The sequence below is a fragment of the Podarcis vaucheri genome, assembly GCF_965113315.1.
Source record: "Podarcis vaucheri genome assembly, chromosome: 15".
Classification (NCBI taxonomy): domain Eukaryota; kingdom Metazoa; phylum Chordata; class Lepidosauria; order Squamata; family Lacertidae; genus Podarcis; species Podarcis vaucheri.
In genome coordinates this window covers 46,066,218-46,093,390 of record NC_138753.1, presented here as the reverse complement: position 1 = coordinate 46,093,390, position 27,173 = coordinate 46,066,218, and the positions used below count along the sequence as shown (strand labels likewise).

At 46.1% G+C, this 27,173-nt stretch overlaps 1 protein-coding gene across 1 annotated transcript in view; it reads right to left on the bottom strand.

Annotated features, from left to right (window-relative positions):
* The window catches only part of TACC1 (transforming acidic coiled-coil containing protein 1), a 130,612-nt gene extending 107,242 nt beyond the window's left edge, over positions 1 to 23,370 (bottom strand). The window contains exons 1-2 of the mRNA XM_082200290.1: positions 23,284 to 23,370; positions 21,462 to 21,586 (exon numbers count right to left, since the gene is read on the bottom strand). The gene's annotated coding sequence lies outside the window, so the exon portion shown is untranslated. The remainder of the gene's footprint in view (positions 1 to 21,461; positions 21,587 to 23,283) is intronic.
* Between the last annotated feature and the right edge of the window lie 3,803 nt (positions 23,371 to 27,173).

Genomic DNA, 27,173 nt, shown 5'->3' with positions numbered 1-27,173 from the left:
CTGCTATTTCCCCAAATTGGTCTATTTCCTTTAGGATTTCTTCTATTGTAATTATTGGATCCTCCGTCATTATTACTAGGTCGTCTGCAAATGCTTTGGTCTTATAAGCATGTTGTCCAATTGTTATTCCTTTAATTTTCCCATTTTGCCTGATTGAATTCAAGAGAACTTCTAATACCATTATGAATAGCAGCGGGGAGAGTGGGCATCCCTGTCTTGTGCCTTTCTGTATCTTTATTTCTTCCGTCACGATGTTGTTTATAATCAATTTAGCTTTTTGTTCTCTATATATTGCATTCACACCATTAAAGAAATTTCTACCCACTTCCATGTGTTCCAAGTTCTTCAACATAAAGTCCCACGCCACATTATCAAATGCTTTTTCCGCATCTACGAACATCATTATTGCTTGCTTGTCAATCCTGGTCGATAGGAATTCTAGCATATTAATTATATATCTTATGTTGTCCCTCATATATCTGCCCGGGAGGAACCCGGCCTGGTCTTTGTGGATAATTTCTGCCAATAGGGATTTCAGTCTTCTCGCCAGAATTCCTGCAAAGATTTTGTAGTCCGTATTCAATAGCGAGATTGGCCTATAATTTTTAACCTGGGTTAAATCTGCATCCTGTTTCGGAATAAAGGTAATATACGCCTCTTTCCAGGTCTCCGGGATTTCCCCTTTTCTTAAGATGTTATTCATAATTTCCTTTAAAGGATTCACAAGTACAGATTTCATCTCTTTATAGTAGCCCGCTGTGAATCCATCAGGTCCCGGAGCCTTCCCTCTTTTTAAGTCTTTAATTGCCTCCTCTATCTCTTCTATTTCAATTGGCTCATTTAATCGTTGTTTCTTATCCATTGGAATTTTCTGCACCCTTTTGTCTTTCAAAAATCTTTCTATCCTCCTTGAGTTGTTTCTTTCTTTATTTTTATAGAGGCCTCTATAATACTCTAGAAACTCTTTCCTAATTCCTTTTGGGTCAGTAACCTCTTCTCCTTCTATTATAATTCTATTTATTGTACCTTGTTCCTTCCTCTTCTTAATCTGCCACGCAAGCCACTTGCCAGATTTATTTGAGAATTCGAAATTCTTTTGTCTTAGTTTTTTAATATTCCACTCCACTTCTCTATTTAATATTGCAGCGAATTGAGCCTGCAGAATTTTGATGTTTTCTTTCGTTTTCTGACAGTTAGGTTTCCGAATTAATTTTTGTTCATTGTCCATAATCTGCCTTAGAATTTCTTCTTTTCCTTTCTCTCTATTCTTATTTTTAATCGCATTCTGTTGGATAAAATATCCTCTTATTACGGCTTTGCTTGCGTCCCAGACTATGTTGATGTTTGTACCTTTATCACAGTTATCCGTAAAGTATTCTGTTAATTTTTTGTGTGCGTTTTCTACGATTCCCTGGTCATTTAAGAGATATTCTTTCAGTCTCCATCTAAAAGTTCTTCTCTCGTAACTCTCCAGTTCCCATTCTATCGGACTGTGATCAGAGATTACTCTTGGTTTTATTTCGATTTGTTTAACCCTCGGACATAGTTCGCTTGATATCCAGACCTGATCTATCCGTGACATCGAGTGGTGTGGTTCAGAGTGAAATGTATATTGTTTATCCAATGGGTGCCTAAGACGCCAAATGTCTATCAAATTGTAGTTTTTTACCATTGAGAAAAATGATTTTGGCAATTTCCCTTCTTTACTTACTCCTTCTCTTAGTCTATCCGCTTCTAGGGAGACCACACCATTCATGTCCCCCATTAAAATGATTTTCTGATCCATATAATCCGAGATTTTCCCCTCCAGGTATTTAAAGAAATCAGTCTTATTGCTATTTGGTGCATAGATCCCAATCACAACCATACTCTCCCCTTGCCAATTAATCCGAACAGCTACCATCCTCCCCTCTTCATCTTTAAATATTTGTTTAGCTTCAATCTTTTTTTTAATATACAACACAACCCCTTTTTTCTTTTCTCTGTCGGAGGATTCGAATTCAATTCCCAATCTTTTGTTAATTAGCAATTTTTTATGTTTTTTAGCTACATGCGTCTCTTGGAGGCAAATAATATCCAGGTTTTTCTTTTTCAAGAATTGCTCAATTTTATTCCTCTTTTTTTTCTCGTTCATTCCATTAATATTCCAACTCAAAATTTTTAATCCCATAATGCCTGACATTCACCTAACTTTTCTCTTTCTTTTTCTCTCCCCCCCTTTTTCCCCTCTCTTTTTCCTCTCTTTTCCCCTTGTTAGTTTTCTGTGTTTTCTTCCTCCTCCTCTTCTTCTTCCTCCTCTTCCGATCCACCTCCGTTCGCTTCTTGTTCGTCCTCTGTTCTTATGTCTCTAGGTGATCCTCCCTCTCTTGTTCCACCTTCCTCTGCTTTCAGCTCCTTATATTTCCTCAAGAATTTCCCAGTTTCTTCTGAATTTGATAATCTGTGCCTTTTACCTCTGTATTCAAATGATATTCCTTCAGGGAACTCCCATCTGAATTCAATTCTGTTCCTCTTCAGAGTCTGCGCTAGTGGTTTATAAAAGTCTCTTCGTTTAAGTAGTCTAATTGGAACATCTTTGAAGATGATTATATAATTTCCCCCTATATTCAGTCTTTTTTCTCTATTCATTTGTAGTATCCTATTTCTTACTTCCTTATCCCTAAAGGTAATCAGACAATCTCCTGGAAATTTTTTCATTTTTGTTGTTTTTACACGCATTCTGAATGCACTCTGAACATTTCTGGCCATTTCTTCTGTTGGTACATCTATCCAGGCCGCAAGCTCTTTTATCAGTCTTTCCTTAATATTTTCATTTTGTAATTCCGGGATGGCTCTCAGCCTAAGGTTCGTCTCTCTCTGCCGGAGTTCATTCATGGCTATGACATCTTTTATCTCCTCTTGTGCTTTGTTTAAGTCCGACACTTCAGCTTTAATCCTTTCCTTATCCCGTTTAATATCCTTTAATTCTAATCTTGTCTTCTTCATCCCTTCCTCTACATTTTGCGTTCTTCTAAATACCTCTTTCATCTGGCCTTTAAGTTCGTTTACTGTTTCCTCAATCTTTTTATCCATATTTCCGATTTTGTTATCTACTTGTTCTAACTTATGCTCTAAATTATTCTGACTTTGTTTTATTTCCACTAGCATCTTCATAATATCTGCCTTAGAATCTGTTTCTTGTTTCGATCCCCTCCTATCTCCAGGGGTCCCCCCGTTCGTGCCTTTCTTTACCGTATGCGACATCTTATATTCTTATATTCTTATATTTTCCCCGTTCACCCCGTTTCTATATAGCACCTTCACTTATACCTCCCTCCTCCTTACCTCCCTTTTTTGTTATTTAATCTGTATAGGGTCGCTATTCCCCGCTCAAGTATTTAACAATCATATAATACTCCTCAGCGGGACCTTTTTCCATTCAGAACACCCCCAGTCGGATACACAGACAATCCACAATTAATTGGGAGAAAGGTAGGGTGTCATAAGAAAAAAAAAAAAGGAGAAACAGAGGAACAGGGGGGGGGGGAGAGGGTGAGTTGTAGGGTCAGTTAATTTTAGTCTCGCCACTAGAGGTCACCAAGTCTCTTCCAATTAGCTCCCCGAGGTGTAGCAGTAGCGAGGTATAGCAATATCCTGTCCCAAAAGCATACAGTCTCTCCGCATGTCAAACCGTCTCAAGGAGCAAAAAAAAAAAAAAAGGGGGGGGGAGTATTTGCAGTAAGTCCAATGTATATATATATTTCCCCGCCACAGGAGTGAATGTAGTTGTGTTCCTTTCTTTCTTCCTTCCACCTTAAACTTTTTCTCAGTCTGCCACGCTCCGAAAACTTTAATGGCGATGGAGCCTTCTCTTCCGGTTTCCCTTCCTTCTACATTTCTGAGTTCAAAAAAAAAGGGAGAAGTGCTCCTCTCGTCTACTTCAGCCGCCGTTTCGTCAAGGACTCTCTGCAGCAACAATTTGTCCCTGGTCTCCACTTTCCTCCCACATATCTTTTAATATTAAGTCTCTAAGCGAAAGTCACTTTATAGAAGGGAGATAAGTAAGGAGAAACAAAGTATCCGCCAAGGCAACTTACTTTCGCTTTCCCAGTACTGGAGTCGCGCTGTGTCTGGCAGATCCCGTTTTCGGGCTGAACTCCGTTTATATCTTGGTTTGCTTCCCGACTTCCTTGTTGATATTATCACAGAGATTAAAGTTGCTAAAGCCGGAGTTCTTTGATGTGAGAGCGCAACGCTTTCCAGACAAGCTCGGGGCTTCGCTAAGTGGAGGTCGGCAATGGCTTCCCTCGACCGCTGAACAACACCGCCGTACTCTTCGCTCCGTTTTTGGAGCTACCTGACAGCTGAGCCGCTCGCTTTTGATCGCTACGGGAACCAGCTCCTCTGGACACCCTCCAGAGGTGTTTTCGGGGGGCTTCCGCGCCCTGAAGCACCCCCTAATCCTCCAAAATAGCCCGGGGTTTCCCTCTCGGTAAAACCCCCGCTTGTAGCAAGATCGCGCAGCACCGGAAGTCCTTAATGATAACTCTCTTGAAGTCCAAATCTGATCGATTCTGCCCCAACTCTGGTGTGCGTCTGAAAAGTGTGTAAATTGTTTTGTTGTTGGGTTTTTGTACCTCCAAATATCAATCAGATCTAAGTTTTCCTGTAAATCTTTAAAAGATTTTGAGAGTTTCCCTTGGTTTGTCTTTCTCTTTTTTTCACTCCTATCCATTTCAGGGTCAGGGACTCCATTTAGGTCTCCTAAAAGAATTAATTTATGGTTCTCTAATTCTAATAACATTTGTTCCAATTTTTTAAAGAATTCTACTTTTTTTGTATTGGGGCATAGACCGTTATTACATTAAATTTTTCTCCTTGATGGTTAATTTGAACTCCCAGAATTCTTCCTTCTTCATCCTTACATATTAGTGTCGGTTCCCATTTCTCTTTAACATAAACCGCCAGTCCTCTTTTTTTACTGACATCAGAATTAATAAATTCCACCCCAACTTTTTATTAATCAATACATGTTTATGTTTTTTAGCTATATGAGTCTCTTGGTAGCATATCACATCATAATTTTTGTTCCTCAAAACTTTCGTTATTTTATTCCTTTTGAATTTTTCATTTACACCATTTACATTCCAGGACAAAAACTTCAAAGACATTACTAAAACTAAATTCTAGTTGCTCCTCTTTCTTTTTTCTTTTTAATATAAATATTTTATTGAAATTTTTAAATTGCAATATAATAATCAAACACAATTATAACATAACATAACATACTTTCTTATCTTCTTGTGACCTCCTCACATCTCCCGCCCCTACCTTCCATGTTGAAAAAATTTAATCCAGCAAATTATCAACTTACTTCCATCCTCACTGTCTAATTATCAATTAAATTTAACCAAATGTTTGTCCAAAATAAATTTTTTTTTTTTTACATTTTCTTATCTTCCTACTTCTCTTCATCTATTTTGATGGTGCCAAATTGTTTATGATCAAGCATCCTGCTTAGCATTCATCACCAATAGTCAGCATGTGATCACCAATAGTCAGCATGGATTTCTGAAAAATAAGTCATGTCAGACTAACCTGATCTTGTTTTTTGACAGAATTACAAGCCTGGTAGATGAAGGGAACGCAGTGGATGTAGCCTACCTTGATTTCAGCAAGGCATTTGACAAGGTGCCCCATGATATTCTTGTAAAGAAGCTGGTAAAATGCGGTCTTGACTATGCTACCACTCAGTGGATTTGTAACTGGCTGACTGACCGAACCCAAAGGGTGCTCATCAATGGTTCCTCTTCATCCTGGAGAAGAGTGACTAGTGGGGTGCCACAGGGTTCTGTCTTGGGCCCGGTCTTATTCAACATCTTTATCAACGACTTGGATGATGGACTCAAGGGCATCCTGATCAAATTTGCAGATGACACCAAACTGGGAGGGGTGGCTAACACCCCAGAGGACAGGATCACACTTCAAAACGACCTTGACAGATTAGAGAACTGGGCAAAAATAAACAAGATGAATTTTAACAGGGAGAAATGTAAAGTATTGCACTTGGGCAAAAAAAAATGAGAGGCACAAATACAAGATGGGTGACACCTGGCTTGAGAGCAGTACATGTGAAAAGGATCTAGGAGTCTTGGTTGACCACAAACTTGACATGAGCCAACAGTGTGATGCGGCAGCTAAAAAAGCCAATGCAATTCTGGGCTGCATCAATAGGAGTATAGCATCTAGATCAAGGGAAGTAATAGTGCCACTGTATTCTGCTCTGGTCAGACCACACCTGGAGTACTGTGTCCAGTTCTGGGCACCACAATTCAAGAAGGACACTGACAAACTGGAACGTGTCCAGAGGAGGGCAACCAAAATGGTCAAAGGCCTGGAAACGATGCCTTATGAGGAACGGCTAAGGGAGCTGGGCATGTTTAGCCTGGAGAAGAGGAGGTTAAGGGGTGATATGATAGCCATGTTCAAATATATAAAAGGATGTCACATAGAGGAGGGAGAAAGGTTGTTTTCTGCTGCTCCGGAGAAGCGGACACGGAGCAATGGATCCAAACTACAAGAAAGAAGATTCCACCTAAACATTAGGAAGAACTTCCTGACAGTAAGAGCTGTTCGACAGTGGAATTTGCTGCCAAGGAGTGTGGTGGAGTCTCCTACTTTGGAGGTCTTTAAGCAGAGGCTTGACAACCATATGTCAGGAGTGCTCTGATGGTGTTTCCTGCTTGGCAGGGGGTTGGACTCGATGGCCCTTGTGGTCTCTTCCAACTCTATGATTCTATGATTCTATGATTCTATGATTCTATGATTCATACAGTTTACAATGTTTTTGCAAATAAATCTTAATTTTTTTCCAATCTTCTTCTACCGTCTCCTCTCCCAGATCTCGGATTCTGCCGGTCATTTCAGCCAATTGCATATAGTCCATCAATTGCATCTGCCATTCTTCCAGTGTGGGTAGATCTTGAGTTTTCCAGTGCTTCGCGAGAAGTATCCTTGCTGCTGTTGTGGCATACATAAAGAATATTCGATCCTTCTTTACCACCCCTTGGCCCACCATACCCAGAAGAAAGGCCTCTGGTTTCTTAGAGAAGGTATACTTAAACACCTTTTTCAGTTCATTATATATCATTTCCCAGAAAGCCTTCACTTTAGGGCAGGTCCACCAGAAGTGAAAGAATGTTCCTTCCTATTCTTTACATTTCCAACACTTATTATCAGACAAGTGGTATATTTTTGCAAGTTTGACTGGGGTCATATACCATCTATATATAATTTTCATTACATTTTCTTTCAGAGCGTTGCAAGCAGTGAAATTCAACCCAGTAGTCCACAACCTTTCCCAGTCCTCAAACATGATATTATACCCAATGTCCTGTGCCCACTTTATCATGGCTGATTTTACCGTTTCATCTTGTGTGTTCCATTTTAACAGCAAGTTATACATTCTTGAAAGTACCTTAGTCTTAGGCTCTAACAATTCCGTTTCCAACTTCGATTTCTCCACCTGGAACCCTAACTTTTTGTCAAGTTTAAAAACTTCCTTAATCTGAGCGTAATGTAACCAATCTCGCACTTTATCTCTCATTTTCTCCATACTCTGCAGTTTCCAATTATCTCCATTTCCCAATACTTTGGCCAATTGGCCTCCATGTTGGGTCTTTTTCGGGCCTTAGCTTCCAATGGTGAAAGCCACCTTGGTGTTTTATTTTCCAATAAGTCTTTATATTTTGTCCAGACTTTAAACACTGCTTTTCTGACAATATGATTCTTGAAAACCTTGTTAATCTTAACCTTGTCATACCATAAATATGCATGCCAACCAAAAGCATTGTTAAAACCTTCCAAATCCAGCACATCAGTGTCCTCGAGAAGTAGCCAGTCTTTTAACCAGCAGAAGGCTGCTGATTCATAATAGAGCCTTAAGTCTGGCAGGCAAAGCCCCCTCTTTCTTTCGCATCTGTTAGTATCTTAAACGTAATTCTGGGCTTTTTGCCCTGCCAGACAAATTTAGAAATATCTCTCTGCCACTTCCGAAAGCACTCTGTCTTATCCACAATCTGTAATGTTTGGAACAGAAACAACATCCTTGGAAATACATTCATCTTGATAGCAGCAATTCGGCCTAATAAGGAAAGTTTCAGTCTTGACCAGCTGTCTAAATCTCTCTTAATTTCTGACCAACATTTCTCATAGTTATCCTTAAATAAACTCAGATTTTTTGCTGTTATGTTGCTCCTCTTTCTCTTCCTAACCTTCTTCCTCCGCTTCCTCCGCTTCTTCGCCGCTCTCTAGTCCCTCTTCATTCCCCTCCCCCCGCCCTCTCCCCCCTCCCAACCTCCCTCTCTCCCCCCTCCCACCTCCCACCTCCACCTCCCTCTCTATCTCTAGTATTGTCTTCAGCCTTGCCAAGCTCTTTCTCATATCTCCTCATAAATTTTTCCACTTCCTGTTGGTCTGTCAACTTGAATTTCTTATCCTTAAAGAAGAAAGCAATTCCTTCAGGAAATTCCCATCTATATCTTATCCTGTTTCTTTTCAGGACTGCCACTATTTGTCTATATCCCTCCCTTTTGCGTAAAATTCTAACTGGGATTTCCTTCAACACAATTATTGGCCTGCCACCAATTATAAGTTTTTTATGATAGCTTGTTTTTAATATTAAATTCTTCATCTCAATTGAGTTGAATATTACTAAACAGTCTCCAAGAGGTCTTTTTGTCCTATTTTGGGATATTCTCATTTTTATTCTAAAAGAGTTTTCAATTGTGTATGCGACATCTTCCTCTTTCAGATCTAACCATTTTGCTAACTCTTATTATAGCAAGTGTGAAGATTATCAGCAAGTACTGAGCAGTCGTAAGCCTCAGTTAGTAACTCCCCCTTTGGATCCCTTTTGTTTTTAATTCGTATCTTATCTTTTAGAGAAACATAAAATAAAAAAGATGTTCCTACTTAACATGGATCACAGCCAAGCAGAAGGAGCAGAGAATTAGATCTTCCTGGATTCCTCATTAGGTGAGTAAGGGAAGAAGAGGGGTTTGCTAATGTGAATCATGATAGTTCTCCTTTATTCTTTACAGGGTTTCAAGGTAAAGAGGTAACTGAAAAGCTCTGTAGTCTATATTGAGGGCAGGGGGCATCTGCACGTGTATGATCAATAAACACTTTCCATATTTTCTCAATCCTAGATCTTTTGTCCTCTGGTTGTGTTAATTTCTCTCAACCAGTACAGTAGGGACATATTATATAAGCACAATTTCAGTGGCAGGATTTGAGTGTGGGGGCAGAAGCTGTGCAGCTGCATGAACTGCATCAAAGGTCTCAAGGGCTACAGAGAGAAAACAAGGATTTGGACCTCTATGATGTATTAATTCTTTATTGACAAATGTCCTGGTTGGGGAGGTGTGGTGGACTGCTTTGGGGGCGGGTGTGTGGAAGCAGCAAGCACTGAGACAGTACTAGGTCTCAGTAGAAGAGTCAGCACTCATGTGGGGGCTTTAGGGGAGTGTTGTAGAGCTCCCATGCCTCTTATCAGCTCAATATTGTTTACACCGACTGGCAGCAGCTCTCCAGGGCTCTGGACAGCCCTTTCTAGAGATGCCAGAGAGTGAACCTGCCTGAGACAAGGTGTGTGCATGGCACGTGCTCCATTGCTGGTAGAGAGATACCTTCCACCTGTGTAATATCTGTGTGCCAGGGAGCTGTCAAAAGTCATGGAGCAAGAGCCTGGCAGGAAATGAGGCAGCAACAGGAGTTGTCCCCTTGCCTTTTAGTCACACCTGGCAGAACTGGTGTGCCCTTTCGCTGTACCTTTTCCATCCATGTTAGGTCAAAGTCACAACATACAGTGTATTTAAAGTACGAGGGTACCATGTTCTGGCTTCCCAGAGTGGCTTCACATTTGATCCTTCTTCCCAGGGGACTCTGGAATTGTAGCTCTGTGGTGGGAATGGGTTCCCCTAACAGCTCTCAGCACCCTTAACCAAGTAGCACCCTGTAATTATTTGGGGGAACATTGGCTACGCACTCACAGGCTACAGCTTTCTGGGGCCTTGGGGAGAAGAGTTTCCCTGCCCTACCTGACCATCCCAGAGACTGAACCTCAGAGCCCCTAAGGCAAAACAAGTGCTCTCCCACTGGGCTGCCACCCACCTCACAGCTGCCCACAGGTACAACACAGCACAGAGAGAATCCTCCTCCAGTCTTACACATCCAATCCTTTTCACCCTCCAACACTTCTAATCCTTTCATTTATAAATGCATCCAAGTGAGTAACCATCAGGCTAGCTTATTGTGACAAATTCCAGAGGGGAGAGCATTATGTTTCAACAAAAGCAGCAGCAGCAACAAAAAGATTGTGGCACCTTAAAGACTAGCAGATTTATTGTGGCATAAGATGTCAAAATAAATCTGCTAGACTAGTCACAAATTTCAGAGGCCAGGATGTTAAATCCACTTCCTGGGAAGTAAGCCCCATTGGTCACAGTGGGAGTTACTTTGATGTAGACACACAGAGAAGAGGCTCAGCTGGTTTATTGTCCTATCTCCAGTAGTCCATGAAAGTTAATGGGGGCCCTTGCAAAGGGGTGGACAAGTGCAGAACAGGAGAGCATGAGAACAGGAATGCAAAAGATCAAGAATGCTGTGCTGAATCAGGCCAAAAGCCCATCTAGGGCAGCATCTTGTTCTCAACCAGATTCACTCATTGATTGGTTTATTTATACGGACTTATTGGCCCAAAGGCCCCCAAAGCAGTGAACAGATTAATGCAGAAGAAAATATAATAAAATTGCAGTAATTGCAAACACAAAAGTACAATAACTACAGGAGATATAGAAAACAGCAAAACCAGAGACACCATCCGTTGAGGTGCTGCATTTGCGCTCTCACCCCAAGCTCCACTCTCCAAACCTTCCGCGTCTCAACTAGAAGCCAGTCTGACCCCCATTTGCCTGCCGGCCTCCTTCCAGCCACAGTTGTTCCACCAAGGAGGAAGCCCACCCACAAACAACAGTTCAGGGGGAATCCTGTCACCTCCAGAGGATAAACCCCAAGGGAAAATACCCCTTTGGGGAGGCCCAAGGTTACGGAGCCTCCAAATAAGCAGGTTCCCCCTCCCCCCAAACCGCTATGGCAGAAACTTCCCCTGGCTGCCCGTGGGCCGGGCTGGCAGGCTCAGCCTTCTGGCTGCTCCAGGTGCAGCAGCAGCAGCAGCAGTGGGACAAAAGGGCAGAGGAGGCCGCAGTCTGTAAGTCTCCCTCCTGCCCCCTGCCTCCAGGTGCCTGGGAAGCCCCCAACTGCACTGCCCTCCCATTCAGAGGCCTTAGTTCTGCCTCCAAGAGAGGAAAGAGAGCATGACCATCAATGGGGGAGAATGTGGGATGGAGACAGCCACCCAGAAGCCATCTTTGACCCACAAGAGAAGAAGGGCCCAATCCTCTGCAGGCTCACTGAAGCCTGTCCGATGTCAAGGAAGTTTATTCTCTAATCAAGCAAAGACGACCAGGATTGCAGCCTAACTATGATGCACAGAAAACGCCTCCCTCCGAGCAGCCCGGGGCTTTTCAAAAATTCCAATTTTCATAGGGGGCTGATCAGCCTTAGCTTTGACCGGAACAAGAGGGGAGCTATTATTTTGTCATCTGTATCCCACTACCTTTCAGGGAGCGCACACGTCTCCCCTTTCCGTCTTATCCCCACAGGCTGAGAGATAGGGACTGGGCCAAGGTCACTTCGTGGGCTCTCGGACGCTCTAACCACTGCACCACCCTGTCTACCCCGCCAGCTTGTCCTCATCGTTTCACTCTTAAGGAAACCGCCCCGGGTTCACAGTGGGGGAGTTACACCCCCTTGCCAGGGAGGGTCACCTGCCAGTCTCTCCCCCTGCACTTACCCGGCCCCGTCCAGCCTGCAAGGCGGAGGCGGCGGCTGCCCGCGGCGGCTCAGGGTCCCCCCCATCGCCCACGAAGGCGCCTCGCTCCACGGGGAGAGCCGCCCGCCGGGCCGGGGCGTCGCCGGCTCGCAGCTCCAGGCGGACGCGCCGCGCCCAGCTCCGGCCCGAGGGGCGGACCCAGCCGGCAGGTGCGGAAGGGCAAAGATCGGCCGCGTTGCAAGCGCAGGAGCAGCGCAGAGGGGACGCGAGGGAACCGTAGGAGCCGGAATTGCCAACTTTTCCTACTGCAGTGCTCCTCTGCTTTTTTCCAATAAAAGCCCAGAGACATCGAAGTTGAGCCAGCGAGTCTTTTCCTGACGTGGAGACGAAGCGAGCCGAGGGAGCTACAGTTCTCTTCTGTTAACTGCCCCGGAAACCAATGTTTTCTCTGGCGGGGCGCCTGTGCCTTTATAACGCAATAATTCCTCAGGTGAAGCTTCTCTGAAGCCCTCCTGCTTGGTGCCAAGAAATATGTAACTTGCTGATTTCTCATCAAAAGCACAGGAGTGGAGTTGGTAAAATATAAAATAAAATAAAATAAGTTGCTGTATGGAGCACACGGTGAGGGCTGGTCGGTCCTGGTTTGCTGTTGGAAATGGGGCTGCCAATGTATTCTCGTGGCTTTGCTTCTGTGCATATAGCAGCTTCCTTAGAGGTGCAAATGAAGCTGGTGAGATTTTATCCTCATGCCAGGAAAACACCCAGCAGCGCCGGCTGCTGTAAAAGGGACTAGAACGAATCCAGCCGAAAGAAAATGGTAACTTCATATGGAATCGGCTTGCTCTTTTTTGGGCATCTGTGTGCATATAGTGCCATGCGTAAGTACCTGTGAGAGGGGCACCTGTGTGTTTCCTGAGAGCAGTGCTCTAGGCCGCCTCATTTTCCTAGCAGGAAGTGTGTCTATCTGTACAACAGCTAGGAATGCCAGAATTGAAACTTCCCCTGAAAATGCAATTGCAGCCCTAGGAAAACTTTCAGTCCTGGAACAAAGTATCAGTACCGGATAGATGGACAAGCCATTAGGAGGGTGCATGCAGCTGTCCTGAAGAGCAGCAATCTGCTTGCTGGTGGAGGGAGGGAAGCAGCAGCAGAAAACTGCACCTGTCAAAAGCTGCATGTGGAACTTCCTGCCACTTTGTGGCAGTGGAAGGAATACCAAGCAGAGCACCAGAGGCCCTCAGGTCTCTAACCCAGGCCATGTCCCTAGAATCATAGAATCATAGAGTTGGAAGAGACCACAAGGGCCATCGAGTCCAACCCCCTGCCAAGCAGGAAACACCATCAGAGCACTCCCGACATATGGTTGTCAAGCCTCTGCTTAAAGACCTCCAAAGTAGGAGACTCCACCACACTCCTTGGCAGCAAATTCCACTGTCGAACAGCTCTTACTGTCAGGAAGTTCTTCCGAATGTTTAGGTGGAATCTTCTTTCTTGTAGTTTGGATCCATTGCTCCGTGTCCGCTTCTCCCGAGCAGCAGAAAACAACCTTTCTCCCTCCTCTATGTGACGTCCTTTTATATATTTGAACATGGCTATCATATCACCCCTTAACCTCCTCTTCTCCAGGCTAAACATGCCCAGCTCCCTTAGCCGTTCCTCATAAGGCATCGTTTCCAGGCCTTTGACCATTTTGGTTGCCCTCCTCTGGACACGTTCCAGTTTGTCAGTGTCCTTCTTGAATTGTGGTGCCCAGAACTGGACACAGTACTCCAGGTGTGGTCTGACCAGAGCAGAATACAGTGGCACTATTACTTCCCTTGATCTAGATGCTATACTCCTATTGATGCAGCCCAGAATTGCATTGGCTTTTTTAGCTGCCGCGTCACACTGTTGGCTCATGTCAAGTTTGTGGTCAACCAAGACTCCTAGATCCTTTTCACATGTACTGCTCTCAAGCCAGGTGTCCCCCATCTTGTATTTGTGCCTCTCATTTTTTTTTGCCCAAGTGCAATACTTTACATTTCTCCCTGTTAAAATTCATCTTGTTTGTTTTTGCCCAGTTCTCTAATCTGTCAAGGTCGTTTTGAAGTGTGATCCTGTCCTCTGGGGTGTTAGCCACCCCTCCCAGTTTGGTGTCATCTGCAGATTTGATCAGGATGCCCTTGAGTCCATCATCCAAGTCGTTGATAAAGATGTTGAATAAGACCGGGCCCAAGACAGAACCCTGTGGCACCCCACTAGTCACTCTTCTCCAGGATGAAGAGGAACCATTGATGAGCACCCTTTGGGTTCGGTCAGTCAGCCAGTTACAAATCCACTGAGTGGTAGCATAGTCAAGACCGCATTTTACCAGCTTCTTTACAAGAATATCATGGGGCACCTTGTCAAATGCCTTGCTGAAATCAAGGTAGGCTACATCCACTGCGTTCCCTTCATCTACCAGGCTTGTAATTCTGTCAAAAAACAAGATCAGGTTAGTCTGACATGACTTATTTTTCAGAAATCCATGCTGACTATTGGTGATCACAGCATTCCTTTCTAGGTGCTCACAGACTGTTTGCTTAATGATCTGCTCCAGAATCTTCCCTGCTATTGATGTCAGACTGACTGGGCGGTAATTATTTGGGTCCTCTCTTTTCCCCTTTTTGAAAATAGGGACAACATTTGCCCTCCTCCAGTCTGCCGGGACTTCCCCTGTTCTCCAGGAATTCTCAAAGATGACTGCCAGTGGTTCTGAGATCACATCTGCCAGTTCTTTTAATACTCTTGGATGCCGTTCATCTGGCCCTGGAGACTTGAATACATCTAAACTAGCCAAATATTCTTGTACTATCTCCTTAGTTATTCTGGGCTGTGTTTCCTTTGCTGAATCATTTGCTCCAAATTCTTCAGGTCGGGCATTGTTTTCTTTATCGGAGAAGACTGAGGCAAAGAAGGCATTGAGTAGTTCAGCCCTTTCTGTGTCCCCTGTTTGCATTTCACCATCTTCTCCTCTGAGTGACCCCATTGTTTCTTTGTTCTTCCTTTTGCTACGAACATACCCATAAAAGCCTTTTTTGTTGCTTTTAACCTCTCTAGCAAGCCTGAGTTCATTCTGTGCTTTAGCTTTTCTGACTTTGTGTCTACACGTGCTGGCTATTTGTTTGAATTCCTCTTTGGTGGTTTCCCCCCTTTTCCATTTTTTGTACACATCCTTTTTTAATCTTAATTCAGTTAAAAGTTCTTTAGATAGCCACCCTGGCTTCTTTAGGCACCTTCCATGTTTCCGTCTCATTGGTATTGCCTGACGTTGTGCTTTTAGTATCTCCCTCTTAACAAACTCCCAGCCATCATGAACTCCCTTTCCTTTTAGTATTGTTGTCCATGGGATCTCACCCAGCACTTCCCTAAGTTTTATGAAGTCGGCTTTCTTAAAGTCAAGAAATTGAGTCCTAGTATGCTTGGCTGCTCCTTTCCGCTGTATAGTAAACTTCAGAAGAGCATGATCACTCGCGCCTAATGATCCTTCCACTTCTACCCCACTAACCAGGTCATCAACATTGGTTAGGACCAGATCTAAAATGGCTGTTCCTCTTGTTGCTTCTCCCACTTTCTGGACAATGAAGTTGTCTGCAAGGCCAGTGAGGAATCTGTTTGACCTTATGCTCTTGGCTGAGTTTGACGTCCAACAAATATCCGGGTAATTGAAGTCCCCCATTACTACTATCTCCCTTCCTTTTGCATGCTTGGCCATCTGTTCCAGGAAGGCATCATCTATGTCCTCCGTTTGGCTTGGGGATCTATAGTAAACTCCCACACTGAGGTCTCTGTTATTCTTCTCTCCCTTAATTTTGACCCAAATGCTCTCACTTTGGCTTTGAGGATCTAAATCCTGGATCTCTTCACAGGTATACACATCCCTGACATATAACGCCACTCCTCCTCCTTTCTTGTCTGGTCTGTTTCTCTGAAATAGATTGTATCCCCCCATTATTACATTCCAATCGTGGGACTTATCCCACCAGGTTTCAGTGATGCCTATTATGTCATATTTAGTTTGCTGTACCAAGAGCTCAAGCTCATCTTGTTTATTTCCCATGCTTTGCGCATTAGTGTACAGACATTGAAGTCCATTAATCATTCCCCCGTGTCTCTTATTTAAGGATTTTTTCCTCCCGCCACTAGGTCTGCGTGCTGTTTGCTCCATTTGGTCTATGACATTTGGATGATCATCTTCATTAATTGATAGACTCCTACCTTCAGGAGCACTGTCTCCCTCCCCCACATTAGTCAGTTTAAAGCCCTCCTGATGAGGTTTCTGAGATTTTTGGCAAAAACATTTCTCCCAACCGTTGTGAGGTGCAGCCCATCGCTTGCCAGAAGTCCATCTTCAAGAAACTGCAGTCCGTGATCTAAGAATCCAAACCGTTCCTGTTTACACCATTTGCGAAGCCAGCTGTTCACTTCCACTATTTTCCCCTCTCTCCCTGGGCCACGTTGTTCAACTGGGAGGACAGATGAGATGACAATTTGTGCATTTAGTTGCTTCAATTTCCTGCCGAGAGCCTTGTAGTCTCTTTTGATCTTCTGGAGGCTATTGCTTGCAGTGTCATTGGTTCCCACATGAACCAAGAGGAAGGGGTATTTGTCAGTGGGTTTTATGATTCCTTGCAGTCGTTCAGTTACATCTTGGATCTTAGCCCCGGGGAGACAGCACACTTCCCGAGACATCTTGTCAGGCCCACAGATCACTGCTTCTGTTCCCCTCAGTAGGGAATCCCCTATCACCACTACACGCCTCCTCTTGGGTTTGGTCGGGGTTCTTCCGTGAGCTGTCCGTTCCAAGGTCGCCTGCACATTCCCTGAGGACTGACTTTGCTGCTCGTCTTCATATACCTGATCGACTGTAATGAGGGAGAGATCCTCAAATGGAGTCTGCTCTTCGTCTTCCATGCTAGGGGAGAGGACCTCAAAGCGATTGTGTATTTCTAAGCAATCAGAGTGAACCCTGGGCCTCCTACTTCTTTGAGTCACGTTTCTCCATATATTTGGCTCCTGTGTTGGTGAACTAGACTCCTTCTGAGGGGAGTCCCCTGTCTCCTCCTTGGTGGAGACGGTGTGCTCTGTTGCTTCCAAGAAGAGCTCCAGCTCTCTAATTCTTTGGAGCGTAGCTACATGCTCCTCCAGTTGCTGGACTTTGTCTTTTAAGAGGGCAATCAACATGCAATTGCTGCAGGTAAAGCTGCCTGCAACCTTTGGCAAGATGGCAAACATTGCGCAGGAATCGCAGGCGACTGCAGCTGTTCCCTCCCCTTCCATCTTGAGATCGTGTCGTTGGGGTTGGCTACAGAGGTCCTCCATCATAAAAAGCTTGAAGACAGGACAAATAACTTCCCCCACACAAAAAAACACCTAGATCTCCCCCAACAAACGTTTGAGACTAGCTCCCCTAAATCTAAAAGATGGATCTAACTGCGCGCGCCTAGTGGCGCGCGCCGCTGCCCTGCAAACTCTGATAAGCTCCTCCCACAGCTAATCCCCTGCCTCAACAGAAACCCTGCCCCCTGACCTTTACACAGGGAAAACAGCTAATCAGCCACAAAGAAACACACACACACAAGAAAACCCTTTTTGCTCCTTCTTCAACTGATGCCCTGCAAACTCTAATAAGCTCCTCCCACAGCTAATCCCTCAACTGCCCTGCTCCACACCCTCTGTGGGAGCTTTTGCCTGGCTGGAATGTTTCCTTGAATGGTGACAATGTCTCTTGCTCACTTGGATGGAGATACATATGTGAAGAAACCTCTGTCTTTTGTGTGGTACAAAGTTTCTTGCCTTGCACATAGGCGCCGACTCCATGGGGCTTGAGGGGGCCTGAGCCCCCTCAAAAATTCGTTTGGGGGGGCTCCGCCCCCCAATAATCTCCGGTGCCCCTCCAGCAGAGCGCCATCGCCGCAGCTCCCCCAGCCCAAAATGCACAGGGTCGGGCTACATGCCTCCTGCCCTCCCTCCCGAGCAAAAGCTCCACCCAATTTCCTTCGGAGCTGATTAATAGGCGCAGCACGCTCTCCCCTATTCGCTCACGAGGAGGCGGCGCCACTTTATTTGCATATTCATGAGCTTATTTATTATTCATGAGCTTTCCTGGGCCCCCCCAATATTTTTTATAAGTCCGCGTCCCTGGCCTTGCACACTGTTTGCCTCTGGCCCTGCCTACCCCAGCATGCGGCCCCTAGAAGGCTGCCCAGGTGGAGACGTAGCCCTGGAGCTGGGAAAGGCTGCCTGCCTCTTTTTAGAAGTCCAAACTACTTATTTCTTAATGTGGAGAGATGCACCATTGCAGAATTTGGAAAAGCCCACCCTGCCCTACCAGAATAAAGTAAGAAAGGTACAGACCCCAGATGAGATCAGTGAGATTCTCAAGTCTTGGTTGGTCAAAGAAAGTTTGTTAATGGGAGAGGCAGTGGGTGGGGTTTTAAAATAAATCAGTAGCTATTTTTATTTGCAACAGCAATAAAAATCACCCTTGTTTTCTCCTTAGGCAAAAGCTTGAGGTGCCTAAAATAAGAAAGCATAGTCAAGTAATGAAGTCCAAGTAGCAACAGATGAAGATGGAGCACGATGGTCAAGTCAATTCTCTTCAGTAAATGGCAGAACAGCAGGCAGAATGGTTGGCTCTTGGAGGACTGCAGTGCTCTTCTGGCGTCCCAAGAATGTCATCACTTCTCTCTGGGAAGGTTTTCATAATGCTTTCAGAAACAGGGAGTTCTGCCAAGTGGCAATAACTCATCCCCCCCTTCCCCGTCCCACAAAACTGAGGCCCAACTTTAAAGAGAAACACACACGACTGGCCCCTGGCTTGCTCTTTAACTAGATGTGTGGAATCCACAGTAAAAACGTTGCCAACACACTCAGAGATGAAGAAGCACCAAATGAGAATTTATTGTATCCGTTTACTAGGGATGTCTGCTTTGGTTTCTCTCAGTTTTTGATTTCTGGTATTCTGGTATTTACACCTCCACGTGAACTTACAAATTTCTTTCAAGCAGTCCTTGTGAAAATTCATCAGCATTTTAGTATGAAATTTTCCTGAAGCACACACCTTTATATGCAGTTTTGCCCAATATACACATTTGCAAAGCACATTTTCCCATTTTTGTATGTCACTTTCACTAGTACATGTGTCTCCATGCATGCTTCACCCTAGTATATGCATTCTTGTGCAGATTACTTGGCTGGAAAAATGGTACTGCAAAATTCAGAGAAGTGTGTATTTTGAAGGATCTTGCTGTGTTGTTTTAGAAAGGACAAATAATGCAAATTTGCCTTTAAATATTGAATTTCTCCTCCATCCCTAGTTGGAGCTCTGAGTGTGTGTGTGTGTGTGCGCGCGCGCGTGCAGAAGACCCTGGGAGCCATAGCCTGTGCCAGAGCAGGTGCTGTGCATGATAAAGATCCCAGATGCAGTTCCTGACATCTCCAAGTAAAAGGATCAGGGAGCAGGTGATGGTAAGGATTTGTGCTACAGACTGTTCAGTGCTGGGTATATGGCGGTTTTGGGGGTGTGGGTGGTGAACTGGGCCATAACTGAAGGGTAGAGTCCACATTCTGTATGCACAAGACCTCTGGTTCAGTTCCCAACATCTCCAGGTGAGGATGGAAACGATTCGCTATCTTTGAAGCTCCTGAGAGCAGCTGCCAGCCAATGTCATCATTACTCAGTTAGACAGACCTAAGATCTTTCTTCAACAAAGCAGTTTCCTACAGCTCTATGACCAGTTTGGTAGTTGCTGCACCCCATGGACAGCAGATCAACACATAAATATGGGCAGGGCAAAAGGTAAAATAAAATAAAATGCTGTACCCTGACCATCCATATCCTAAGACCTGTTTAAATTGTGCAGTGGAGCCCATTGGCATCTGCTCTCATGTTTGGCATCAAAAAGCCCTGCTGGCCCATCTAGGTCACTGGGTCTCAAGGTTATTTTCTCTGGGCCAGGGGCGTACGAAGGCGGGGGCAGGGGGCGTGCCCCGGGTGCCACCCGGGTGTGTGTGTGACAAGATGGCCTGCTGCCCCCCAGCTGTACAGCAGTTGAGGGTGCAGCGTCCGTACAGGCTGCCGCATGTGCACGGAAAAGCTTCCTCCGCCACTGCTCTGGGCCACACTTTCAGAATAAATATCTGCTGGTACCACTCCAAATATTTTATTGATAAGAAATATGTGCGGGGTGGGGTGGAGAAACAACTCCCAGCAATGCTTCATTTGTAACACAGAACACAATTACTTTATAATATGATCATGAGACACCCAAAAAGTATAAAACAATGCTGCTACATAAAAACATGAATCATTCCCAAATAGAATTATAAACAAGCCATTTAAATATGTACCCTAAGTATGTACACAAACTCAATGAGAGGTGTGAGCTTGCTTTTACGAGGTAATCTTATTTATAAAAAATATTTTGATACCATACTAGTTTGCATCTGTCTGTCTCTAGAGACAATGGAATGCGCCTCCAGGGGTAAGGTGCATTGGCAGCATTGAAGTGACCTCCCTTGGGTGCAAGCCTGGGCAATGTATTTGGAGGCCTCCCTGTCTCTCAGCCTCACTGATGGGGTCCAAAGGAAGGCAGAGCAAGACGTTTGGCCCAGCTGGGCTGCAGTAGTAGCTGGAAGGAGGTGTACAAGGTGCCACCCGACTGTCTTAGGGACTCCGCTCCAGATTTCTGTAGGGTTTCCTCCTGAGCCTTTCCTTCTCCCAAAGATATCCCGCAAGACAGCAGAGGTTTAGGATCAGAGTTTTCCTTCCCCTGAATGGGCTCCCTTCCCAGGTGGACAAGCCCCATGTGCCCCTCACTTCCCTCTCCAGCACATGCACAAACCGCCTTCTTGACCGTTGGACGCACTCTTGGACCTCCTTTGCTCCACCCGCCAGAGCTTGTCTTTGCATGCAGGGAAGACCCTAACTCTCCACCAGCCAACCTCACCTGCTTAGCCAGCCAGTTGAAGCCATTTCTGGGGTTGTGGCTGCAGTTACATTCTGACAATTTCTAGGAGCCACATGTGAGAGTTGATTGCAGGATGGGGACAAGGTGGGCAAACTACTCTTGAAGGAGCATGATGTGTCCCCCACCAGAGGTGCTACCCCCTCTCCTAACACCCTGTACACCCCACTTTAGTTGTATAAGTCCAGCATTCTAGAAACCACTGTTGTATATGTAATAAAGTAACAAATACAGTAAATAAAGATTTGGAAAAATTCTACCTGTATAGCACTTATTTAAAACTATCAGGAGGACCATATGCTTAGCTTTTAATTCAGTATTCTGTTTATTAAGTATGGATTTGGTTACAAACTCTGCTGCTAGCTGTGACTCTCCAGGATTTCAGGGAAGGTTCACTACCAGCCTGACCTGGTAGATCCTCTACCACTGAGCTACACCCTTCCCCCAAACCACTGGGAGAGAGCCCTGTTGCCAGTCATTGTGAACAACATGAAACCAGATGAACCAATTGTCACTTGGTCCAAGGCAGCGCCCAATACTCCACACACTGGAAACATCCCTCAGACTTCTTTAGACAAAGTGGAGGGAGGTGGCAAACTCACCCTGTGTGGTGCAGCCTCTGAAGTTCAAGGTGTCCTCTACAGCCAGCACCCGTCCCAGAGCCTTTGGAGTTCAGCACCGCTTCTAACTTCTGCTAGCTGGTCCTCAGGCTGTGGCATAGCAGGAGCTGCCAGGAAAGAGGAACAGATGGGAAAGATGAGCCACACAAACCAACCCCATGGAAAGTTCCGTGTGCTGGGAAATGATCAAACTGAGACCATTCCCTCACCCTATAGCCAAAGGGCAGCCTTCCTGATGTATTCCTGGGGAGTGTGACTAAGCACAACTGTCTCACCATGACTTGCATTGCTCCTTTAAATGTCCCTCAGGACATTTGAGCAATGACAACTCATCAATGCTGGGAGAGATCCCTTGGGTTGTCAGCATGCAGCCCCTATGAAACAACCTCAGGCTCTCATGGGACTCCCCCAGAGTGTTCCTCCTGATTTGCTTGCACAAAGCTTATGGGGAGGAGAGCCCGACCTTCACTGAGCATTGGTTCTGATTTGATAGCCCATGTGGAGGTTAGATTCTATCTGGTGTTTATAGAGCAATTGTTTTGATCCAATTGTGGGGCAGTTATTCAACAATGAACAGTTAGTTCTGCCTCCTGTTATCACAGTGATCAAGCAGATGCACCTGGGAAACCTGCAAGTAGGATCTGAGCACAGGACCCCTCTCCCAGCAACTGAGAGCCATGGCCATCCAGCTAGGGAGGCCGGGCAGAGCCATCCTGGCTAGCGGCCATGGACAGCCTTCTCTGCCTCAAATGTGTCAAATCCTCTTTTAAAGCCATTGCTCTTTACAGAACTCTAGCACACAACTCATCTCCATGGTTGACGCATTCCAGACATTCCAGCTGCCCTTATTTACCATGGTCTCTATTTTATGGAACACATTGTTGGAAAAATCCCTGTCTCTATTTTGTCCCTATTTTTGGCCTTGAGGAATGCCTTGCAAAAATGGTTTGCAAGAGTTACTGAGTTATCACTCTTTGGAGTTGAGCTTTCTACCCAGTTTCTGCAGAACAGACTTCATCCACCTGGTGCCCTCCAGATGTTTTTGGCTGGCTGTGGCTGATGGGGATTGTGAAGAAACATCTGGAGAGCACCCAGTTGACGAAGTCGGCTCCAAAAGCTAAACCTCTGGGCCTGTACATCTTGACTGCAAAGTGCACACATGGAAATACCTGTACATGGACTTTAAGGTCCCATGCACCACACAGTGGAGGCTGCTCCATTGAGGCAAATAAGGAACTGCCCACCAACCGCAGTTGCTCCCACCTGCCTGCTTTGCTTGTTACAACTAGAATTGCAAGAGGGTGTGTGTGTGTGTGTGTGTGTGTGTGACTAGACTGCATTAACTCTGCCTCTGCCCATCCTGGATCGCCCTTTCTGCCCTGCCAATCTCAATGGGCACTACTCACCCTGTACTATATAGCCTAGGAAAGTCATTGCAGAGAGAGAGGGAGAGGGGGAGAAAGGGAGAGAGGGAGAGTGGAATCACGTCACCAAAAAAAGAGCATATGAGGTACACATCATGTCCCTAAGCTATCAGGCACAGTCCATCAAACTAATCATTTGTGATACACACAAATAATAATTTGTTTGATGGACTGTGCCTGGCAACTTAGAGACATACCAGCCTCTCTGCTCTGCTTGCAGTCACCAGGATTAGCGGGGGTGGGGGGGCCCTGGCCCGTTTTATGTGTGTGCTGTGCTGAAAGTCCCTTTCCTCCCCCTGCTCTTTTCCTCCTTGGTCTGAAGCAACAGCCAAGTTCTGTGTGGCTGCCCCCCTCACCCCCCTCTTCTGATTGCGTCCTACCTTCCTCCAGCTGCAAAGTCCTTTGCTCCTTGCATCTTAAGAAACAACCACGAAGTAGGAAGAGGCCGCGGAGGAGCTTTGAGGAAGGAAGGGGACGAACCAAGGCAGGGAGGGACGGGATGGGGGTATCTGTCAGAGCGCAAGGGAGCAAAGCTTCTGGTCAGAGGAAATGGATGTTTTGTAATCTTTGGCAAAAGGAACTTGACAGTGCGCTGGGGACCCCCCAGCCAGACAGCCTGGGCTGAGTCTCAGGACTTGGCAGTGGGGCTTGAGAATCCTTGGATTTCAGCCTTGCAAACGGAAACCCAGGTTGGATTGGGCATGTTCTCCCCCTTTCCTGCTTGCTCCAGTAACAGCCCCACTCCTGTCATGCTGTTAAAATGCACACATGCGCTGCAGTGAGAGCAGGAGGCCTCTCCACCAGAGAACTTTCGAGAGCTTGCACAGATTGTTTCCTTTTCCTTTAAAAAAAAAGAAGACTACAATTGCTTCCTTTAGGTTAAGAGAGCAATGGGCTGCCTTCTGCAGCTCAAGGGCCACATTCTTTTCCAAGAAACCTTCTGGAGGCCAAATCCCTGCAGTGCACAAGGCCAGAGGCAAAGCTTGGTGGAGCAGAGAACATACACTTCCCTTGGTGCAGTCAGCCTGTCTCTCCCCCCAGGCAGGCTCAAGGATGCCGGGTGGGTAGGCAAAAGTCATCATGAAGGGTGCATGGGGGCAGGCTGTGGCTTGGGGAGAGTCCCAAGGACCAGAGAAAGATGCCTGGGGGGCCACATTCAGCCCCTGGGGCTGAGGCTCCCCACTCCTGGCCCCAGTGTCAGGATTCCTGAATCTATGTCAGGAGCCAGAGTCAGGAACAGGTCAGCACTAAGACCCCCGGTGTCAGTGAAGTTACACGAAGATACCCAAACAGCACAGGCCTATTGACCATGGCAACTCTTCCCAGTAGGTCTTGCATCAATGAGGCAGTTGTGAGGACTGAAGGTCCCCACCTTCCCACCATTCTCTAATGTTCCTTCCCTGGTTCCTTCCCTAGCAACCTAAGGCTCCTTTGTCTTCTCTGTCTTTGGCCAAGCCTCTTGGGGTTTTGAGAGACCAGGGTGGAGGGGAGCTGGTCACAGCAGGAAGGGGAGATATCCTGGCTTCTTCAGCAGCTTGCCTCTTGGCCCTCCTCCTCTTCAGCCTCCACCTCTGCCTCTGATTCTGGACTGCTCTCCTCCTCCCAGTCTTCCCCCTCTTCCCCCTCTGACCACTTATCATCATCCAGTCCCCTGGCTCTGAGCCTTCTTCCCCCGGGGGTTCCCTGGGGTTCCCCAGATGGTGCCTCCCACCACTCTGCATCCAGCCAGTCCATGATCTGGACACGAAGTCGGAGACTGCTGGGGCACCAGATGGGGAGTCATGTCTGGGTCAGGGGTCAGAAATGAAGACGGGAGACCTTTGCACCTGAGGCTGTTGGACAGGAGTCCCCAAAGGACCCTCCCAGACCACCAAGGGAGGTCTGTAGGGCCAGAGTCTAGACCCCTGCAGGCACCTTACCCAGAGTTTGAAGAACCAGTTGCCGTGACTTGTGCACCATAATTGGCTTTACAGTATTGATTATCTTACTTGTGGTGGCCTGACAGCTCATCCCGCAGAACTGGAAAAATCTGGACCATCTTCTGCTCTTTCTGTGAAGACAGAAGGTGTGGACTGATGGAGAAACATCGAATGGTGCACAGGACTCAGAAGGCTCCATAGAAGCACGGCCTCCCTTCATAACCTTTCTAATGACAACAAAGAAATCTGGCATGTTCACCTGTGGCACAAGGTATCTAGCGGCTTAGAGGGCACACCAGGAAGGAGGCTATGGAATGGAGGAGAAGGCGGTGGCGGCGGCATGGCCATCTTCAGGTCAGAAGGTTGGCCCTTTAGGGCTCTGAAGTCCTCTACAAGGGGTGAAGTCTGGAGGAGGAGCCTGGAGCCAGAGGCTTCAAAAGATCTCGGCCTCCATGGTCCAACAAGCTTCAACATAATGACAGGATTGTGTGTTCGAGCCCCACGTTGGGCAAAAGATTCTTGCACTGCAGGGGGTTGAACTAGATGATGATTCTAAGTTGCCTCCAAGTTTTGCTGCTTTCTCTGTGGGATCTGACTTTGGTCCAGAACATGACACCTGACACTCAAGCCACAATCTAGTATTTTTTTGGAGGGGGGTTGCTGCCCCCCTCCCCCGGAAGCAAAGATCCATCCATTGTGCTGTTCATTTCTGTGGAGAATATACAGACACCATCACCAAAAAAAATTTGCATATAATAACAACAACAACTTATTTATATCCCACCCATCTGGCTGGGTTTCACCAGCCACTCCAGGTGGCCCCCAACAGATGTAATAATAATAAAAAGCAATAAAACATCAAATATTAAAAACTTCCCTAAACAGGGCTGCTTTCAGATGTCTTCTAAAAGTCAGATAGTTGTTTATGTCCTTGACATCTGATGGGAGGGCATTCCACAGGACAGCTGCCACTACCAAGAAGGCCCTCTGCCTGGTTCCCTGTAACTTCTCACAGTGAGGGAACTGCCAGAAGGCCCTTGGCTCTGGACATCAGTGTCTTGGCTGAATGATGGGGGTGGAGACACTCATTCAGGTATACTGGGTCAAGGCTGTTTAGAGCTTTAAAGGTCAGCAGCAACTTTGAATTGTGCTCAGAAACATACTGGGAACCAATATAGGTCTTTCAGGACGGTGTTATATGGTCTCAGTGGCCACTCCCAGTCACCAGTCTGGCTGCCACATTCTGGATTAGTTGTAGCTTCCAGGTCACCTTCAAAGGTAGCCCCACGTAGAGCGCATTGCAGTAGTCCGAGCGGGAGATAACTAGAGCATGCACCACTCTGGTGAGACAGTCTGTGGGCAGGTAGGGTCTCATCCTGCATACCAGATGGAGCTGGTAACAGCTGCCCCAGACAGAGAATTGACCTGTGCCTCCATGGACAGCTGTGAGTCCAAAATGATTCCCAGGTTGTGCACCTAGTCCTTCAGGGGCACAGTTACCCCATTCAGGACCAGGGAGTCCCCCACACCCACCCGCCCCCTATCCCCCAAGAACAGTACTTCTGTCTTGTCAGGATTCAACCTCAATCCGTTAGCCACCATCCATCCTCCAACCACCTCCAAACACTCACACAGGACCTCCACTGACTGTTTCTCACAATAAACTGCTTTAAGAAAAGGAAAAATAACTCCAATTAAAACAAGTGTCTTGTGGCATTTTCAAATCCTACAGATTTATAGTGGGATATGCTTTTGTAGACCAGTTCCCACTTTTGTCGTCCAGGTGGGTCGGTGTATAAACTAAGAATTTGGCCAGCCTTGGCCCTCTGCCCCTCACTTAAACATCAACCTGCGCACAAAGACATTGAGCAGGCGAGGCTTTGCCAGGCATGGAGACAAAGTGGTGGAGGGTGGAGAACTGCCCCACTGAAATTTCTGCATGTTTAGGGCATAGGAGATTGGGTAGGAAAACAAAGCTGGCAACCTCAAGCAATGTGCAAAATAGTTAGTTCAATTTACCTTCTGAAAGACAGAAGCAAGTTTTTGAGGGATGCGGGTGGAGCTGTGGTCTAAACCACAGAGCCTAGGGCTTGCCGATCAGAAGGTCGGCGGTTTGAATCCCCATGACGGGGTGAGCTCTCGTTGCTCGGTCCCTACTCCTGCCAACCTAGCAGTTCGAAAGCACGTCAAAGTGCAAGTAGATCAATAGGTACCGTTCCGGCGGGAAGGTAAACGGCGTTTCCGTGTGCTGCTCTGGTTTTGCCAGAAGCAGCTTAGTCATGCTGGCTACATGAGCTGGAAAAACTGTCTGTGGACAAACGCCGGCTCCTTTGGCCTTTAAAGCCAGATGA